Source organism: Bombus affinis, chromosome 9 (assembly GCF_024516045.1).
Source record: "Bombus affinis isolate iyBomAffi1 chromosome 9, iyBomAffi1.2, whole genome shotgun sequence".
NCBI lineage: Eukaryota > Metazoa > Arthropoda > Insecta > Hymenoptera > Apidae > Bombus > Bombus affinis.
The window spans coordinates 6,442,639-6,460,274 of NC_066352.1; the positions used below are offsets into that span (position 1 = coordinate 6,442,639).

General features: G+C 35.3%; 1 long non-coding RNA gene across 2 annotated transcripts in view; it reads left to right on the plus strand.

The window, feature by feature from the left end:
- Nucleotides 1-17,636, plus strand: part of LOC126920765 (uncharacterized) — a 128,279-nt gene that overhangs the window by 59,936 nt on the left and 50,707 nt on the right. For both annotated transcript variants that reach the window (XR_007712084.1, XR_007712083.1), the window contains exon 4: nt 12,920-13,039. This is a non-coding gene — a long non-coding RNA (uncharacterized LOC126920765). The remainder of the gene's footprint in view (nt 1-12,919; nt 13,040-17,636) is intronic.

Here is a 17,636-nt window from a genome sequence, read left to right on the forward strand (position 1 = left end):
TACGTTCGTGTAGTTAACGTTTTATATTTTGCGCCACTTGAAATTTTTTCTGGCGTGCTTAGCGCAGTTCAGCCCCTCGTATCACTCATTTTTTCTAAAAGTGCTTAACCAGACACTGAAATATCATTTCCGGGAGAAGGTAACAATTTTCTGTAAATTCGCACGTAATCGCGAAACTTTTCCTGCTTATTCTACTGTTTCCCAAATTATCGTTACGGAATCTTCGGACGGTATGATGGAAGATCCGTGGGGAGAGTTCCTCCGTGATTTTTCTTACTTGCTTACCGTAAGTACCGTATTCTTCTCGATGGTTGCTACATGAACGTCTTCCAAGTTTTCTCTATAACGAATTTTCGAATGTAACTAACTGAAATTTTAATTAATTCTTTCACTGGCAAAGACGATTGCAATCATTCAATTTGAGCTCTCGCTATATACTAGAGAATATTTATAAATATCGTAAATATATTTCAAAAGCGAAAAACTATTCGCAAGTTCACGACAAAGTTAATCATCAAATATATCGTTGTTAGTAAAAGGAACGAACTCTAGGAAACAATGGTCAAATTACATATGTGAAATGTATGTGCGATAATAACAATTTAATAATTCATTATATACATTGTAGTACTTACAAGAACATGATTAGAATTCTTGAATGAGTTGACTGTATGTCTATTGGATGCTTCACGTCGATGGTTAAACAATCTCAAAAAGATTTGAGTGAAATTATGTTCCTGGTGCAACAATTTCTTATGTTTCAAATGTTTTTATTACATATTCCAACCACAAAATAGTACAGATGTGCAAAATTACTATAATAAATAAATGTAATAAAGAGTGTAGCAAAATAAATTGTAAAAATTTAATATTAGAAAGAAACATAATATTAATATTAAAAGAATTTATCAAGATACAAAATCATTTACTAATTTCTCAAAGATAACAAAAGGTAATGAAAACCCTTTTGTGGCTATTTTACCATTAACCTAAATCATCGAATCGACATAGAGCTAACTCATTGAAGATTTTGCAGTTCTTGCCATCTCCTTGTTGGTATAAATACACTAATATCGATATAATAAAGGAAGTTGAAAAAAGATCGTAGCACGAAAGCGGAACCACGGAGAGGAAATCACGATAATTTCATGAGAAATTAAAAAAACTTCTTATTAACCAAGAAGAATCATGCTCATTGAAATTTACTTATTCATTGCAACATAATGTACCATTTTATTCTGTAAATACACCAACAAGTATCCTACGAATATCTTTATAATTAAAATCATGATGAATTCGAGGATCTACTTTTATTTCAATTCAAAAGAACGATAACTTTTCTTTTCATTCTCTAGAACCGCGCATAAATTCGTCGTGACAGGATTCATAAAAATATTTCACTGCAACAGGGAGGAAAGAGAGAACGCATGCTTTCCTTCGATTAACTCTCTTGCACGGAATTGCCAGGTTCGTTGTGAGACGAGTTTTGAGTTTACTATCATCTTATGCGTAATAAGTAGAGGAAGACGATAACACAGGTGTTCGTTCTCGAGTCATGATTATACGTGCGAGGGCAGACGAGACGTTTTATCCTTATTCTCGATTCGACCTGATACGAAATGAACGTAGATACATTAATTAATTAACCCGCAAATATACGTAGCACGACTGGAATTTTCTCTGGTTTAATATTTTCCATGTGATAATGCACCATTGTTCACTTATGTGTCGTATATATTACAGTTACTTTATCGCCTGTTACACAAATGTAAAATTAGATATTATATATTACTGCTTATATTATTTATTAATCGTAACCAAATTATTGAATGACAAATTGGTCATTTCAGTGGAATTTAATGTTGTAAAGGTATTTTAAATAGGCTTTTTAATTTTGTTGCTGTCTGATATGTAAAAATGGAAATCAAAAATCAATGGATAACTCGTCGAAACAATTATTAAAAATATATACACATATCGTAAGGTATTGTAGAAATAAGATGGTAAACCAGAGAGTGCTAATCGATGTTAAAACGTTTGTCATTTCTTTTGAATACTTTTCATTCGGATCATACATTATTAATATATTATTTCTTAATTCTTAATTTTATACTCTAGTTTTTAAATAATTAAATTGATAATTCTCACGTAATTATATAATATAGGTAATTAAGGGTATGTTTTTTATACGGTGATTTACATTTTTACTTCATATCATCTCGTTTTCTACCATTATTTAATTTAGAGTTTACCCGTAAAAATTAATCGTATTTAAAATTCCGTAAAAAATCCATATTACCCGTATTTTATAAAATAATTAAATACGTTCAATCTTTAGTTAAATTAAAATGGTTTTTTCTTTTCTGTTGATAATCATATGGGGTTTAGAGTTTGCTTAATTAATTTTAATCACGATAGGTCTTTGTATAGATATATATCCATTTATATCCGCATAATATTACCTGGAAGTTTATTTTTATAACCGATGGAAATCTTTTGTTTAAGTAACGAAATGGTGGATCGTCTGTCGTATGCATAATCAAAGAGTTTTTCAATCTGTGATCTTTCGAAAGATTACTTTTTGATGGAGAGAGAAGTTTGAAATGGAAAATTAATATGTGGAAATTATTATACATTCAAATACGAAACGATCAAGCACTATTTATCAAATAGTAATTTCAAGATTAAAATACTACATATTTACATAATTACAATATATACAAAAATCATTTATTAACGTCTCCTTATAAGAAAAGGTGTACTATTTTGTAATTCATACAATACTAAATTAGCTATAGAACACATCATCTTGCACACAATAATAGGAATTATGTTCTTCATACAGAATCCAACAATTCTATATAAAATTTATCATAAAGAACAATTTAAAACATAACAAATCAATACAAGTGTTATTAATCGCTTAAAATATTTGAAGGTACATAATAATTTATAGTTTCATGTAACTTGCTATTCTTTCATGTCGTTAATAATCCACACAATAGTTAATGCAATTATAAATAACGGAAGGTTAGAAAAAAAACATCGATGCAGAAGTTGGCCTGAATTTCGAAAAAAGTTATCTTGCTTCAATGGCCTTTAAAAAACTTTTCAAACAGATCAATTTTATTCAGCATAAATATTTCCATCTGCAGTTTCTTTATATTGTCTATCATCATCTGTCTATTACAGTACATTTACATTTGCGATACTTGTGTTAAATGTTTTACTACCGTACAATAAAATGAATAATAAGCTTGTTATCTATTCATTACTTGGCAATTAATCTATAACGCTACTAATTACTTTCATAAGTGTCAACGTATTAACATTATCTAATAATTTCACGGTTAAATATTCATAATTCATAATGCACACTGTATATATGTGTGTGTGTGTATTATGGATAAGACATAATAATAACACAGTTACTACGTTAATACGTGTATTTACATACTTGTAAATATAAGTCAATCATTGTTTAAACGCGTATCAGACACAAAATCTTCTATAAATTCTTTATTGAAGTAGAAATCATTATAAGGAGAAATTCTTGAAATTATTTCTTTACCTTTATGTCGCACGAAAGTTTTAATTTTCGTCTTTCTCCTATCGATTCCTTAGGAGTTCTATGATTTGGAAATATATATTTTTCTATACATACACGATACAACTATTTTCAACCGGTAGTAAATTAATCATTAATTTCTGTCCTGGGTTTATAGTTTAAATATATTTACGCTCACTTTAGGAAAATTCCTTTATTCTTGGAACTTGAAAGCATTTACAAACGTCTGCATTAGAAATATTGATATGTGGCATAAAAAATAATACTTACTAAAAATACGAAGAATATTATCTCCACCAGAACTCACCAGATTCCAATTGTTCGTCGCATAATCATCTCGACAAATCTAAAAGTTTAAACGATTGACTTGCAAACATTTTCGACTTAGGTTTTCTAATAATAATAAAAAAAATCAAATCACTCACTTAAGATCCATCAATTTTGATTTACAATAAGGAGACCAAGAAACATCGAGAATAAACAATTCATTCCGAGATACCACTTATCGTTGGAGAAACGTTGGACGAAAAAAAGGTTTCTGATAAGCCGAAAGATCCGAAGGAAGGCGCGGCTGTCTCCGGCCTAGGGCTGTTAAAGGGATCACTTTTCAGGAAACGGGAACACGAGAAAGCCTGTGATACGTGCTCGTAGCAGGGGGCTATAGCATCTTCGAAGGGCTGAGAGTTCACTGTTCAGTCTTGCACCGGGCCATTGTAGGAGCAACGAACCGGCCAACCGGGGGCAAAGACGCCAGGCGCCTACTTGCTGCCACGATCTCACCAATCATTTGCGCATTCAAGCAGCTACACGGGAACTCAGTGGTTCTCCGGCCTCTCTCGCATGACCGACCTAATTCACCCACCGGTGGATCCGGCGATATTATTATTTCGGGTCCGTCGCCGGAACGACGGATCGACGCTTCGGGGTATGTATTCATAGGCTTGGTTTTCCTTCGCGTTGAGAGGTTCTGGATAATGGAGGGTTGAAGAATGTTGCTCGACTTACGCGCTCGACCATACTTGCGATATTTTGTGGTAATTGTTATATTCATCCAAGCTGATTATATTTCCTATTATTTATCTTAATAAAATTATATGTAGAATTAGCTACGATGAATTTACGAATGTTGCTCGATTTACACACTCGACGTTGTACAAGTTTCTGTGGTAGTTGTTATATTCATACAAATTGATTGTATTTATTATTATTTATTTTAATAAAATTATATGTAGAATTATGTACGATGAATTTAGGAATGTTGCTCGTCTTACACGTTCGACGTTGTAGAAGTTTCCGTGGTAGTTGTTATATTCATACAAATTGATTGTATTTATTATTATTTATTTTAATAAAATTATATGTAGAATTAAGTATGATGAATTTAGGAATGTCGTTCAACTTACACGTTCGACGTTGTACAAGTTTCTGTGGTAGTTGTTATATTCATATAAATGGATTGTATTTCCTATTATTTATTTGAATAAAATTATATGTAGATTAACTACGGTGAATTTAGGAAACAAAAGTTTGAGAACATTACTGGACGTAGGTGTCCAATTCTGTACGAACGCTTTGGTGATCTTTGCAAAGTATATGTTCACAGAAAATATTTTGTAATTTCTACATACATTTTTGCATCGTTTTTAAATTTGACCAATACAACCACAATAGTTAAACGTCGCTGTTAGTTTTAATGAAGTTTCAAAATGTTTCGTATAATTCATGAAAGGTTTTTATGATTTTTTGAATACTTCCGTGAGTATTGTATGTAGTATTAGTTAAGATGAATTTCGTTACGGTTTCTGAAAGTTTTGTCTTAAAAATTAGGGAAGTCTGTGTTGTAGTGTAGAGGCAGTAAAGCACGTTCGTGACCTGAATTCGTTTTTGGTCTCCTTATACAGATTGTGAACTGAAATTAGGTCGTCTGTATCACAAACTTTGGATAGTCAATTCTAAGTTCCTAAACAGTGATCGTGTAGTTGTATCGTACTTTTTGATTCGTACTTGTGCAAAGATGAAAATTCTGTATCTAGGTTTGCAGTAGTAGAAAAGATTAATATCGTTAACACGGATTATTCACTTTTTTCGGGCTTTAACTTATTTTAATGAGCAAACGTTCCTATGATCCTATATTCGAGACTTTTTCTGCAAATACTGCTTTAAAATGGCTTTTCATAATTGATTGAGAGGTGGTAATGAAGGTAAAAAGTATGATAGATTAGTTGAGCAAAGTAGATTGTCTGGTTAGTTCTCGCACACCGTTAAACGTATTTACATTTTACAGTCCTGGATGGATAGGTTATCGAGTCTGTTTTATACTAGTCGTAAGACCTTCTGCAAATTACAATCGAAGCGAACCAGAATCATGTGAAATGAATATTTCTTAGATTAAGACAAATGAAAGATATTAAATGTAAAATGTCGATATCGGATCGGGAAATTTACTGTAGATTTGCCTGCAATATATCTCGGATGAAATTTCAGATTAAAAAATAATTAGCATTGACAAAAGTATTATCGTTTTAAAGTTTACCTTGATTTCTTTTTATCAAACATTTAAAATCACAACGGAGACTTTTATTTCTGTAAAACGTAAATATAATCATAAAAGTGAAAGTGTAAAGTACGCAGATTGATATTGCAAACTCTATGGGCGGAATTAATGGAGAATCTGCAAGGAATAAAGTTTACGTCAATTTTTCACGAGTTAGTTGTTTAACCGACACTGGCTTTCTCCATAATTGTGCAGCATAGAATAACTATCTCGCATAACGTTTACCTTGGAACCCCATTTACAGATGCTCCGATAACACAGCCTGACAAAGTTTTTCGCCATAAATCAATTACTTTTATTCGCATTAAAGTACCACCTATAAGGTTTCTCGAAAAGTTTCCGCCGCGTGAAACTTTTGTCTCGGTCTCCTGTGGAAACCTTCGAAACCACATAAATTTCGTCGATAGCAACACCACAACCGAGCGTAATTTACAAGCTATATCCGATATCAATAATCGATGCTTTCGAGTGTCGCGTTCTTGAATTACAAATACAATGGTCAATCAATAAACAATAATAAAGCAATATAAAGGCAAAGGGGAGAAAGTCAGAGTGAGTGGACTTGCAAGCTTATTTAAATATCGATGATATCGGTTCGATTGAACTGTACAAGTGGCCACTTCGAGGTAATTAAATTAATCAATTATATCCGATACCTTTGAGACTAAGGGCCCGTCGCAAACAAATAGAAACTCATGTTCTCGAGTAATAAACTCCTGGCTGGAGATGTCCACAGACATTCTTGTATCTCTCTAAATATCAAAAGCCAATATTGGCGAGCTGCCTTCGTTCGACTTGCATTCGTTTTTCCACGGCGACAGCTTTTGTGTTTGAACAACGCCAGCCGATTCTTCTGCCCGGAAAAACTGATAACAAAAGTTAATTGACAATACGATATAACACAAAAGACCAAGTGCTCGGATACAGGTTGAAAAGGTTCGTAAGAATCGTGGAATATAAAACGCTTTATGCCCGCAACTCTCTTAAGTACGGGAATTCATAACGTCGATAACTCTTATTTTACGTATGCATCAAATGATTAAAAAAAAAAAAAAAAAAAAAAAAAAAAAAAAGGAGAAAGAAAAAGAAATAGAACATTGCCATCCAGTTATACTTGCAACTGGCAAAATGGTATTTCTCCGATTTCAAATAGATAAAATGTGTTTGTATCATGACAGAAATTACAGCAGAAACGTAATGGCATTTGCGAACATGATCTTTGGAATACGTAACATTTGTACAATTTAATAATTAATATATTGAATTCTATGTTAAATTTAATACATAATGAAATAAATTTTACTATTGTATGTATGTACATGCTCGTACAAAACTTAAACCATGCACGTAATAGAATAGCTGACTATAATTATTGAATACAAACAAGTGTACGTACGACACCCCGCCATTCAATATGAACGCATTACATTTTCGGATATACAATTCGATAGAGTTGTTCCAGAATTGCGATATCACGGTAGAACGGTTGTGTTTCGATGTCGATATCGAAGTTGCGGAGCTTCTTCGAACGCCGTGCTATAATTTTGAGACTCTGCAACTATGCTATCTTCGCTACAAGTTTATGCAAATAAATCATGCTGAATAGGAGGAGTTATGTCATTCGTTAAACAAGACTGAGCATTTATGCAACGAAGGCTCTGAATGGCATTGTTTTTGAAGGGAAAACGGGAATAATTAAACTCTGGCAGTTTAATTATGTTTCAGTAAAAGATAAAAATGAAGTTGTATATAAATGACGTATACATAATCAAAGTAATATTTTTAATTGACAATTTAATTTATATTATTCCATTCGATGAATGAAGAAAAAGATCTTTCGTCGATACAGGTAATGTGCCATTTAAATGGGTTTCATTTTCGACGTTCATTCTTGTCCTTAATAAACTTTCAAATACAGTTATTCGTAATTTCTTATGTTTTTTTTTTTAAATGTAAGTTTAATATCGCATCTTATTACTGCAAATATGTTAGCATTCGGAAGATATTAAATCAGTTACGCGTATCGCTGTATAAGCACTGCTTATAAATATCTTTATAAATCAAGAGAAAAATTTGCGTACCTATTCGTTTTCTAAATGTACAGTAATATCTTATCTTCGTCGTACATTTTTTTATTTAAAATATTCTTAACATAATCCTTGTATATTCGTTCTTCATATATCAACATTGCCCCAGAGAATTGATCTATACTGCAGCTTGAACTTGATCTTGTTAGGGTAAATAATCAGTTTATATAATCAACGCTGTTTTCTGAAGCTGCTTTGCAGTTTGGCTCCTAAAGTCTCTGCATGCGATATTCATGAACATCGAGTTACGTTCTCGGTACGTTTCAATTCTTAAATCGCGGACCGGATACATAAGTAAACGGCATAACTCTATGTGCTGTGTGTCTGTGTGTATGTGTGTATGATATCACGCAGTCATCCGGTGAAAACGATAAATGAACTCGTGCAACCTGGTCGCGAGACGAAAGACGAATGATAATAAAAGGGTAAAAGATGAGGGTGGGAAGGAAAAGAAGAGGGACCAGGTTGCACGAAAGACAGGATGGGAAAATAGTAGTCCGTAATTTTCGAAGGAGAAAGATCGGTCAAAGAGTTCTCTAGCCTCTGTTCTTCCGTAACTACGAAAAGCACGGTGATAGGGTCGTGAATCGAGTGAGTTGGACTTGATGACACACGACTCGCTGCTACAGACTTTTAGACCGTTCGTTCCTCCATTCCCCTGCGAATTGAATCGAGAACAGAATTCGAAAATCGTCTCTGCTTTTGTCTCTTTCCCTTGCGCTTGCCTCCTTTTTACCACTAGTCGTCTTGTCTTTGCCTCTTCTGTGTTTCGATGTTTCTAACGACAACAGTTCCCCAATCGCTAGCGTTTGAACTTTTTAAATGTTTACATAAGTCCTATGAACATATCCTTTGAATAAACTAGCGATCTCATTGAACAATAGCTCATAATATAAATTTTTATTCAATGTGAAAGTATACGTATGCCCTGAGGATATTCAATATCGCTTTTCTCGAATATGAAATATTCGTATATTGCATAAATATACGTAGGTAACTCTTTCGATTATGCGAAGCTAGTAAAATCATACAATAATAGTTACTTGAACCAACCATAAATCAAATTGAACAGATATTTATTCTTGTGTATAAGAAACATTGTAATTTAAACTAGCATTATCGAATTGGACGATAAGTATATTCGTCTTCGGTAAAATTGTTTCTAATTATAATGAATTATATTTTATAAGTGAATCATAGAGAAAGATGTATCTTCATTTTCAATAACTGACGAAAAGAAATTATTTCCTACAGACCAAGGAACATTTTGAAAGAATTAATCTAATCATTGAACAATTCACGAACATGATTTCATATGCCCAATCCACTAAAAGACTGGGAAAATCTGGCAGTCGAGATTCTCGAGCATTTTAGACGGAGGAATATTTTCTGAGAAACAACGGAACGACGGGTGTCCTATCACGTATTTCTCCCTGAAGATAGTTTCCTCTCGAAAATACTGAATGTACCTCTTAAGAAGCACCCTGTACCCTTTACACGTAGCCGATGCGGCAGATCCGCTCGCGTGTACGTGTGCACCGCTCGAAGGAGAAAGAAAGGGACAGACAGACACGTTACGTTCGATGCGAACTCGTCAAAGTGCCAAATCCCCGCGGGTACAGAAGCTGCGGGGTTAGAGAAAGAGAGAAATGGAGAGTCGTGTGTGCCATGGTCTCGTAGATTCGATCAATGGGGAACAACGCGACGTCGGTTCGCCGCTTCATCGACGACGCGATCGAGCTTCGTTTCTCATCCCCTTTTGAGCCCCTCACCACCCTCCTGTCACTCTCTACCTTGTTTCTTCGTACGTTCGATCTTCCCTCCCCCGTCGGCCACTCTCGACACTCGCTCAAACTGTCAATCTTCCTGCAACGATCTAGAAAAGGCTTCCTTTGAGAGGAACCGACTCGTCGAAGCACTTGGAAACGACGTACCAACCATTACATGCATACGTGTCGTCTACTTAGTCGCTAATGTGTTCGGTCGAGTCGAAAATCAGCGAAATTCCAAAGGTCAACGAGAAAACTATGGAGACAGTCTGCCTGGTATATAATTTTAGCACCCTTGATAAATCTTCGCCTCTACCCCGGTTCTTTGATATGAATAGAATGGTAGAGACCGAGATAAGTTAGGTCGCCCTACAGATCTCAGAACCCTCTCTGATAAATTATTCCTGTTTTCAGTTACTGGTTGCACGAACGAATTATTCAACCTGGAGTTAAGTAGTGTTAAGTGTATATAACGATTCATATGAACACATTCGTTCTCGTGATTTGTGCTACGTATTAATTTTAATGGAAACCGTGCTAGATAAATTTCTTTGGTTCGAAGCGAATCTTCCAGTGGGTTCGTTTTCCCTTTAAATAGGGTCAAATACTGGTTGTTTTTAAATAAATTTACTGCATCAAGTAATGTATTCGTAAAGAAAACGTATAAATTCTACTGATACCGAATGTAGATCTTAACGACATTGATGTGATAGTTTTGATTATCAAATGTTCATAAAGGTAGGGGTTAGTTTGTTTTATAGTCGCACCACGTTTTGTCATCGTTTTAATATTTTACTTGTTAAGAATTTGTTAATTGGCCATTAACAAACCTTGATTCTACTGTAATTATTACTCGATCGTTACTTTGTATTTCCTTAAATCATGACCGATTCTCTAAATATTTAATTTCACTTAAAATAAATCACTTCCACGCATAATGCCCACGAATTAGGCAAAATGAACGACAAAATATCATAAGATAGACATTTCCAGAAATAACTACCTAAAAAACAAACATCGCCTAAACGACTACTAACAACTCGTGATTCCTTCGTAATAACCAGGCTGCCACATTCCGGTTTCTCCTGGCTCTATGACCGTCCATCCACGCGTCTATCTGGTCATTCGGCTGACTTTTCCTTTTTTCGCGTTCTGATCTCCCGGCATCGTTGTCGAATGAATTCAGAGCGGCTGAATTCCTGGAACCACGAGGTGAGGCTGGCCTGTAGCGCGGAGGAGGGTGGAAATCGTTTCGCATTGTCTGCAAGGCTGGATCCCTTCTTCTATCGTTATCCGACCGTGGCACCGAAACGCTGCTGTCCTCTAACCTCGAAAAGACCGACCCGGTTTTCCATCGGTGGCAACCGACGCTCTAATTGCGACGATCCTCCCGGCGGACCGGACGACAGACCACCACAGGGAAAATCTACTTGTACCCGGCCAAACGGTGAATCGTACCTCATCCCCTTTTTCTTCGTTCCAAACCTCCTCTCAGAACTAATTTCCTATTGTGCAGGAAAAAAATTTGTTTTAGCCAGCTTCAGCTTCTTTCGCTGCCCTCTTTTCCTCGCTTCCTCGGCTAGTTTGCTCGTGTTTACCACGATTTTGTTCGAGGTTCGTTCTCTTTCCTGTTTTCATTAGGATCTTGATTTCTGGTAAGGTTCACTAGGCATTAAAAGATCGAGGTGAAGTTTGATTAGGATTTATTGTAGAGATTTGTGGCTCAGATGATTTAGTATGCGTTTGTGGCTTGGCATAATTGGTTAAGTGATGATCGATATTGATATTAGTAATACGTAATGTATTAATAATGTATTGGTAGATGTAGTTCACGAAAAGGGAATACAATTTCATGGAAGAAGTTAATGTGAAATTCAGAAATATTTATTTGTTCTCTTATGCATTTTTAATTTATTTGTTTGGTTTAAATAGGTTTTTGAAATATTCATTTATTGTCACATGCTCGTGAAATATAGCTCGAAGAACAAACGTGGAAAGTTTTTAAGGAGTCAGCGTTCTAAATTGTTCGCGCGTACATTAAAAATTTCCCTACATTTGTCGACCTCTTAACAATGGTTCCCAGGTGCAAAGGATTAAGACCTCGTCCATACCAAAGAATACCACGTTTAGAAGTACGGAAACTTCTTTTATCCATTTATTTGCCTCGCACTGCGGTTACTGTATTTTTTCTGCTAAACACAACGACGGACACAAACACAGAAGATTGAAAAATATTAACGCGAACTTTGTTAAACAGTCTGCGCTTCTAATGGATTAAAAATACATTTTTTTAATGTAACAGAATATGTCATGTCTACGACCTTCGCAAAATGTTACAAGATTATAAATAGGTTATGAATGATTTATGGACAATTGAAAGATATGAAACTACGCAAAATGTGGAAATGTATGAAATATTTAGAGTAATCATTCTATCATTTAGTAAATGAAACAAACTGAAAATATAACTAATAGAAATTTGCGTTTGTATGAAAATGTTCGAAAAAAGGTTAATTTTAAAAATATCCTGTAAATCTGGAACTATTAAATGTATTCATTATATGTGAAATCATATTTGAAAGTATTATGTTTTTTATTCATGAAATAAAATCATTTAAATCTGCGATATAACCACGTGAAAACGTTTCTGAAGAATAATAATGCAATTGAAAGTTGAATCGCTTGACTGCAGCGAAGTGCTTTTCAATGCACGGAAATAGAAACATTAAAATATTTTAAAATGGAGAATATAATATTTGGCCGATTTTTGTTACCATTGTTGTGCTTCATATGAAACCTATTGTTAAACACACATAAAATTCTATATAGATAAATGCAGTCGTTTGAAACATTAAAAAAATTTTCCACTTTATGGGAATAAGTTGCAGACCGTGTTAATTTGCGTGCAGATGCTTGACGCTTCTTATAATTTTTGTCACAGGGCCGAACCGGGAATCTGGGTCGACGAATGGATCATTGAAAAAGTTGGAAATGACGTCGATGTCGCGTCAGAAAGGCTGGAAATTCTCGTTTATATGAAAACTGATTCGCAGCAGTGGGGGTGAGTCAACATCAGGTCACATGGAAAGCAGCTGGCCGAAATATTCTGCAACTATCAAACGGTTTACAGTTTACGTAATTTCATGAACAGCTCCTGTTAAAATTTTCATTTCGCTCGCGTACTATGGACGGCAGGAACGCCAAAACGCTTCAAAATCCATCGAACGATATCGCAGAAAATTCATAAGAGATTTAAAAGTATTACCAGTCAAAATAGTAGACGTATCGAAGTGGATGAAAATATAGCAATATATTATTCCTTCTTTATCTTGGTGCCATTACGTTTGAGTTCATTATCATTAACAAACTTCTGAAAAATAGTAGCAAAACCACGTGCACTGACTCCAAAAAGTATTTGCACATCATTGTGCATTGTTACATACTAATTAATTAAGTCTAAATATATCAAATTTTTGTACCTGTTAGTAGTACTTTCGTATGATTAAAAAAATTTGATATTATGAAAATGAAAAGTAGAACGTGATAAAAAATAAACTATGCATAAAAGTAACAAAACAATATGGTATAATTCTACGATGACACAAAGAAATTAGTATTTTTCACGTTATTAATATCAACGAATCCCTCAAGGCGTCAGATTCGTCAGAGAAAACACACTACCTCAGTATCAGAGGGAACTTTAATCCATTATCATAAAATATAGCCATAATTACCTCTTAATTATGTTTCCCCAGAGGGAAAACCGATAAAGCGACCGGTCGGTCTGTCTTTGCTTAAAATTGCTGAAAGGACAGAACTCGTGAGTTGAACGAAAAAGACGGGGAAGACGAATTGATAAGATTTTACGTTAATACAACTTTCCTTTTTCGAAATATCCCGCGAGACAGCCTATAGACTTCCTATATTTAATCTGGTCTTATCGTTGCGCAAAGTGAAGCCGATTATGCCGTTGAGATATCGTCTCATTGCTTCAGATGGATATAGATAATTGCGGCTTCCATCGAGTCATTCTTTTCTCCGGAAAAGCCCAGCCCATCGACTCGCCTGTGCTAACTTACAGTGAAACTTATGCTTTACAGTGACCTCGTCGTAGCTCTTTTGATCCGGTTTAACCTTCCTAATTCATCTGTCTCCTCTGTGAGCCAGAATATTCGGAAACGTTGGAAAAGAACGATCAAGTAGGGCTAAGGTCAAGCGTCTCGAAAGTTTAGCCACGGAAAAAGGATATCGAGTATACTCGACCGCATTGTGACGTTCGAGTGTCGTTTGAATTAGTCTGTTGACAATTTGATAGTGGAAACGTTGTTGCGTGTTACACGGTACTTATTCTGTCGTCGATGTTTATGGTGGATTGACGTTGAAACGTGAAAGTGAGATTGAAAATATGAAGTTGTAATTTTTCGAAAATAGTGCATTGCTATTTACTGTGCAAGGTGATTCATGGAACTGTAATGAAATTACCTGTCACATGATTAACGATATTGAAATATGAAAGATACAATTTTCTTCTTTTGAAGTGCAAATATACGTGTCTTGAATATATTATAATTGTTAAATTAAAATTTTTTAATAGCGAATGTGGAAAACTGAAATATAATTCTTCTATACTCTGTGTGATTTTATTTAATTAATTTTAAAGTAGTTTCATATTTATTTCAATATAATACTTCTATGTTATGTTTTTGGATTCATTGATAAACCAAATCGAATTAAAATTATTAAATTTTACTTTGAATGTTCGGTATAATTGATCCATAAATAAATAGTTCATAAGAAAAATCTTGATAACTGATGACATTGTAGACAACACAAAAGATGTCATAAAAGAAATCCAATTCGTTATCTTTTATTTCATATTCATAAAAATATCTTTAACAGATCGTAGCAATTTTAGTGGCAAAATAAAGACAGAAATATTGCTGACATTTAAAAATACTTTCTTTGAAATCTGTATCGTGTTCTTTGCAAAACAGCGGCGTGATTCCCTTTCAAGTTTCAGATCCGAAATAATACGTACAATTTGATCGCCTTTGGTGGTCTTCTAAAGAAGCATAGGGTTCTTCGATCGTGTGTAGGGCAGTTTTATTACTACAAAAGGAGTTCAGAGGCAACAAACTGTTTACGTACGGGTCTTAACCCGATAGTACCTAGTGGTCAACTTCCTGTCAAGGATACTGTCTTCAATGTCTTAGATTTATGACGTGTGTATATATAGCGTTACAAAGTTTGCAATGTCCTTTCGTTACGCCAAAGTCACGTAATCCAGATGGTTTCAATACTTGATCTGAATAGTTGTAACTTTCTGAACAACGTAGTTTTACAGAGTTATTCCTTAATATTTAAGATAATTTCAAAATTATTTGTTAACCAGTTTACTTTATTTTAGTTTTTTTATAAATCAATACAAGAACCATTTTGATATATTTTATTTTTTATAAAAACTCGTGTATAGAGATATCCTCTAAGAAAAATATCTACATTAACGTAGAAACATTTCTTCATATAATTCACAAAATAAAATAAAATATAGTTGAACCTGTATAGCTAGAAGATCTCCATAAGACTACAAATTTGTTCATTGCCTGTTGCTCCGCTGCGAAAACCTCTAGAAATCTAAGATATTGGAAATAAAACTTACTTTTACTCGAATTATTTCACACACGTCCAAGTGTATTATTTTACCTCTGTAACTCGAATGTAGAATAGCCGGACTTCGACATATCGAAGTTTTCCTCTACAAGTCGAACTTCTATCGCCGCTGCCTCTGCAAATCGAAGTGCACCTATAGCTACGCTACGTGTCACAAGATGTGAGAAACCAATCATTTGATATTGTCTCCTCTTTTCCAAATTTTGGGATTGTCTCAAATAACGTAAGACGACACAAGCCATATTCCTTTGGTCCTTCGACTACAACATCCACGTGCAGATCCATAGAAGCCAATCGCTTTCTGTCAGCCGAACACATAATTGTCATTATCTCTCGCGCCTTTATCTTTTTGCATTTATGTACGTTGAATAAAATGAGTTCTAAAAGGAAGTTTAACAAACACTTTCTGAAAAGGTGAATGTAATTGTGCCTTTGTATAAACTATGTGTATGTCGAATATTCTTTTGGTGAATCTCTCTTACTCGAAAATTTCGTTAAGTCGAAACGGCTATTAACTCAAAGATTTGAGCTGTTCCCTCGCAGTTCCAGTAATAAAATTATAAAAATAGTAAAGTGATACGTTCGATACTTTGAAATCACCGATTAAACACCTGCTTCCGCAATTTAAACAATCAAACCTACTCACAACCAGAATGTAATTTAACCCTCGAAACTCTTGTCAACCATAAGAAAACATCAAATGAACATCGCTATCTCAGTCGAGCAGAGACGCTCTGACTCCTTCAGCATCAATAGATATTTCAAGTTCCTTTAATAACGCTCAAATTCATCGTATTCGAAGATATATACAGATGCTTTACTGTCTAAAGTAACCGGCAGGACTTCTTTCCCTATTGACTCGTCGAGGATTAGAGAAAGTTGATCGAGTGAGCTCGGAGAAGGGGGTAGGGCAGAGAATCCTTGCCACTTTCTGATGCAGGGAAGCAAAAGAGTCGGAAGTTAATTCGTCGATGGGTGGCTTCGAAATGGTTATGTAGTTAATAACGAGAGGGAGGGGGACGCGAAAGCGAAAGTCAGAGAGATTCTTTCAAAACGGTAGATCGATGAAGTACAACGACCACGCCTGAAGGGCGAGGGCAGAGTGAAAAAAGGGAAAGATAGAGAGAGAGCATTATAGGTTAGTACGCAAACGGCCAACTATAGTCATCCGACTTTACGAGCGATCGTAAATACCGCTCAGAAGCCCCGGTTTGATGGAAAATTCCTTCGGGATAGGCAGAGCTTCATCGCGTTGCTAATGTTACTCGATTGTGGGGTCTCTACTACCTACGTTTGGATATAGGAGAGGCTGATTCAGGAACACGTATCCCTAGTCCGCGATTCGACGTGGCGTTGGCCAACTTCTGACGACCTATTGTCAAGCTGAAGAGGAAACCGAAGTCGCGAACTTCGGAAGATTGAATTCTTACTCGGACTAAATCTAATTTTTACCAGCTACCGACGCGAACTCTGTGTCCGAGACTAAATCAGTAGAGAAGCTTCGCACTCTTTTTCTAGATAGGCGAGTTCTTTCGTCAAGATCCGAGAGTCTGAAGCACGTGGAGTAACCCCTGGCGTCGTGAGAATCGCGGATCCTAGAGGTAAGATTGCCAACCTTTTCTCCCCTTGGTCGTTGAAAGAACGAGAAGTGAGGATTGCTCGCGCGGAGGGTAGAGTTATCGAATATCAAAGTTTCGAAAATTCCGCGTTGCCAGGAAAGTTCACTTGAAAACATAACTTATAAGTAAGTTCGGCTACGTCGGTAGGGTCCGCTCTGAAAAGAGAAGGAAAATTGGGGGGTGATAGAGAGAAAGAGAGAGAGAGAGGGAGACGAAGATAGAGTAGGTTGGGTCAGCCGAGTAAGGGTGAAAAAGCAAAAGGGCGGAAGTCGGAGAGCCGGATGGAAATGTTGGTGGAAGGGGGAAGAGATCGGGATCATTCGTCTCTCTGCAAGACGGAAGTTAGGCCGGGTACGAGGACAAAGTTTG